Below are 4,445 nucleotides of genomic sequence, written 5' to 3'. Positions count from 1 at the left end.
GCAAGGAAAACGCCTTGCCGGCTGTGCTATCACTCTCGCCCACATACCAAGAAGAATTCAGAGTTCAGGATTACAGAGCTATCTTCATCCACATAGCAATTAAAATCTTAGAGAATCCTGACACTTTTCTATTGACAAATTTGTTGGCATTCGCTGTTCTGGGAATCACATCAGGAAGCTCACGGGTTACCCGAACATGGTCCCGTCACAGCACTGATAATCCTGGCGGGTTCGGGGAATCGAAACCAGGTCAGGAGATTTCAAAGAAAGGGCCCAAGCGCCAAGACTCAGCCACTAATGGCAGGAGCTGTATAAACTGTATAAGAGAGTGGGCGCTTGACATGCACGCAGTCGATTCGGCTGCAGCTCCCAAACTCCACGGAAAACTAGCAAAATTAAACTACGAAAACTTAAATTACGATTCAAAAAAAAGCAGAACTCTTGAACAACTAGAAAACATAGACTTACACTTTATTAAGCAGAGTTCGAAAAACCGCAAGACTCGCAGTAAGGATGTGAGAGTTAACTTATTAGCTTTCTCTTTTTTTTGCACAGTATTATTAGCCCTGCTAAAAGCAAGGCCTCAAAAAATTGGGTAAAAACTCAGAATTGTTCCTCTCCACGGAAATCTTTAGTAAAAGGCGAAAGATTTATGCGATCTGAAGAGAAACCAGAGTATGCTTTTGTTGCTCGCACACACAGTCCTGGAGTAACCGTAGCTCCTAGAACAGCAATGGTAATAATATTACCTAAAGAGCTAATGATTTTTCCTTTCATCCCAGATAACTATATTAAATTAGGATCATACTTATTGGGGGTAAATTATCGAAATAGAAAGAATTTGGCTGGTTTTAAGTATAAAAATATAGCATTTGTGCAATGCATTCTGGGTATGTAAATGAGCTGAGGCCCCTGCCCCGGGTTTCCGGAAATTTTGTACGCATCCCGCTAGGCCTAGGACCGCCACCAGAGGGCAGAGCAGACGCCAGATTGGCAGGAACACACGCTGTGGCCAACGTGGAGCCGCTCTCTCCCCTCTTTAACAAATCGCGGGCCCAGCGTGCGTACCAGCTTTGAACTATCTCCCTGACCCCAAAAGATTTTAATTTAATCATTGTAGTTTAGGGCACATAAAGATCAATGAATTTGGGGCTGGAGCGATAGCACAGCGGGTAGGGCGTTTGCCTTGCACGCGGCCGACATGGATTCAATTCCCAGCATCCCATATGGTCCCGAGCACCGCCAGGAGTTAATTCCTGAGTGCATGAGCCAGGAGTAACCCCTGTGCATCGCCGGGTGTGACCCAAAAGAGCCAAAATAAATAAGTAAAATAAAATAAATGAATTTTAGGGGCTGGAGCAATAGCACAGCGGGTAGGGCATTTGCCTTGCACGCAGCCAACCGGGTTCGATTCCCAGCATCCCATATGGTCCCGAGCACCGCCAGGAGTTAATTCCTGAGTGCATGAGCCAGGAGTAATCCCTGTGCATTGCCAGGTGTGACCCAAAAAGCAAAAAAAAAAAAAAAAGAATTTTAAACATCACATTGTGCGTGTCATCTTTGTGCAGGAACAAGGCCAATCACTGTTACTCCAATTGTAGCATATATACCAAAATAAGCACCAGACTATCTTTTTAAGTTACTCCAAGTAAAGATTTCTCTTTACATTAAAAATGAAATTTATTGGGGCTGGAGTGATAGCACAGCGGTAGGACGTTTGCTTTGCACACGGCCCACCCGAGTTCAATTATCGGCATCCTATATGGTCCCCTGAGCACGGCCAGGGGTAATTCCTGAGTGCAGAGCTAGGAGTGACCCCTGCGCATCGCTGGGTGTGATCCAAAAAGAAAAAAAAAAAGAAATTTATTTAGTTTTAAAATAATTGTCATGAATAAAAAAAATAATAATTGTCTATACATGAATCAAAAAAAACTGTGTTGAACAGTATATGGAAGCTTCTGTTCAAGCAGACAGGTATGTGGGATGAGCAGTAATAATAGAATATCCAGTGACACATGGATGGAGCATTAGAGATCCACAAAAGTCAGGTGAGTGGAGTAGAATTTCTAGGCAGTGAGCAGGACCCCGCCCCCCTTCAGTGCTAACCTCAGAGCCTGGGTTTACCCTGGAGACTATAGAGAGTCACTGGCAAGTTCTAAAGACTAACACGAATAACATGATCAGATTAGGGTTGCCAAGGAACGTCAGTAATTACCCAGTGATATTGGTGTTTAGAGTTGAATTGTGTCTCCCCCAAAAGTTTGTAGATTAAAGTCCTATTTTCAGTATATGTGCCGCCAAAGCAAGCACTGTATATTGAAGTCCTAACCCCAGGAGCTTTAGAATGTGACTCATTTGGACATAAGGCATTGCAGGTGGAATTAGTCAGGAGAAGGACTTCAAAAGCATGAAACAACACATTTGCAAAACTGCCCAGTTTAGTGCTTGCTGATGGCTGCCAGAGCAAATAAAGTTTATCCCCTTGGTGCTTGTTAGAAACATAGGTGATGGGATAGGAGTGATAGTACAGCAGGTAGGTGCTTGCCTAGCACGTGGCTGACCTGGGTTCCATCCCTGGCGTTCCACATGGTCCCCCGAGCACCGCCAGGAGTGATTCCTGATTACAGAGTCAGGAGTAACCCCTGAGCATTGCCAGGCATGGCCCCAAAACAATCAAAATTAAAAAGCTTGGGAGAAAATTCAAGACACTGAGTAGTCAGGCCTGAGAAATTTTTGCCCTGTGCTTCAGGAAGGTGACAGAGCAGCAAGGTGGGCTCACCAGCTTCCCCCAGTGATCAGGCCCAGCATCTAAAGAAACTGGCCTTCAATAGTGCGTAGAGGAACCCTAGCTTCCCCCGCCCCCTAGACTAGGGAGCCCCCAGTCACATATTTTGTATATCCTCATGGGTGACCCAGTGACACAGCTGCCTGGAGGTGTCGTGGCCTCAACCCGTGATAAGGAAAGGTGATGGTGGTCCTGGTTCCTGACGTGCTCTGGGTTGTGGGTCTGGGTTTACCCTGAAGTCTGATGTTCCCAGGATTGGCTGTGAGCTGAGGCAGTGCTAGCACTGGGGAGATGGGGAGAAAAGCAACATTCCTTCCAGAAGGATGGGCCAGAGAGGTAGCACAGCCAGCAGGGCAGTTGCTTTCCTTATGGTCCCCTATGCCCTGCCACGAGTGACGCCTGAGCTCAGAGCCAAGAGTAAGCCCTGCCATTGCTAGATGTAGTCACGCCCCCCAAAAGAAGTTATCTCTAAGTATTCCAGCTTTAGAGAAAGATTTTTTTTCTTTTTTGGCCAAATTCAGAAAAGATTTTATTTAGGGAAAGAGAAAGAAAGCAGAGGGAAACCCCCAGGTTATAGGAGTCTCCTAAAGAAGAAATCTGTTTTTAATTCACTTTTGAATTTTTTGGTGATTGGTCTATTTGTCTAGTATTTTTCTTTGTGCCAATTTTGACTTTTCTAGAACTTGATCATTTTCGCCAAGAATTTTTGCTTTACAAACATAAAATTGTGGGGCTGGAGAGATAGTAATGAGCTTCCACATGGCCAAAATGGATTCATTCTTGGGCATCCTATATGAGCACTGCCAAGAGTGATTCCTAAGTGCACAGCCAGACGTAACCCCTGAACATTGTCAGGTATGACCTTAAAACTTAACATATATGTGTGTGTTCGTTAATTTATTTGGGGGAATGTGAGTTTCAAAAGAAAGTGTGGGCGCACGAGGGACTTGAGCATTTGGTACCCAAGAACCATTCCCCTGGCCAGCACACAGTGACAAAAAGACGAAGGATGGGGGGGGGTACGGAGAAGTAGGTCACCGGGCTGATTGGTAGTCAGTTTCTCTCCTCCCCAGCATAGTCGGATCTCTCCCTTGAGCACAATCATGGTGATAGTTTTGGTCGCAGTTCCAGTCATCGTAGTCCCATCATCCTAGTCTTACTCCTAGTCATCTAGTCCTCCTATCCCTTACAGCTTAGTTATATAGCAATCATGAAGGGTGGGGGTACACATAGGTGGGGTTGAAAATTGTCATAACAACAAAGAGAGGTAAAGCCACTCCTTCAGGGGAAGTTCAAGGAGATTAACTTAAGGACAAAATCTCATCTTCGGGTTCAGCACTCTAGGTTACTACGAGATCCACTCAAGGGCGGGATTCCATCTAGTGTGTATTGCTTTGTCCTTTCCTCAGCTAGTAATCCATCTAACCAATCATAGTAACTTTACTTCTTATAATATTTCTAGTCATTTTGTATGAACACAGTAAGAGATATATTAAGTTTAAAGGTTGGCTCTTCCTGGGAACATCTCACTATATATCCCAGACCACAGTCCTCAGGCCAGGTTAGTCTTTCCTAAACCAGCAGGGTCCTTATTCAGTTACTTCTTTTTGGATCATGACAAAGTTTGTTCCATGACCGTGCTCCTAACTTATCATACTCC

General features: G+C 44.8%; 1 non-coding gene across 1 annotated transcript; it reads right to left on the bottom strand.

Moving 5' to 3' along the window:
• Positions 1-562: 562 nt before the first annotated feature.
• Positions 563-679, bottom strand: LOC129405202 (U5 spliceosomal RNA). The gene has a single exon (XR_008630385.1). It is a non-coding gene; the product is annotated as a U5 spliceosomal RNA (small nuclear RNA).
• Positions 680-4,445: the final 3,766 nt, after the last annotated feature.

This window comes from Sorex araneus, chromosome 5 (assembly GCF_027595985.1).
Source record: "Sorex araneus isolate mSorAra2 chromosome 5, mSorAra2.pri, whole genome shotgun sequence".
Classification (NCBI taxonomy): domain Eukaryota; kingdom Metazoa; phylum Chordata; class Mammalia; order Eulipotyphla; family Soricidae; genus Sorex; species Sorex araneus.
This window is presented reverse-complemented; position numbering and strand designations above follow the sequence as displayed.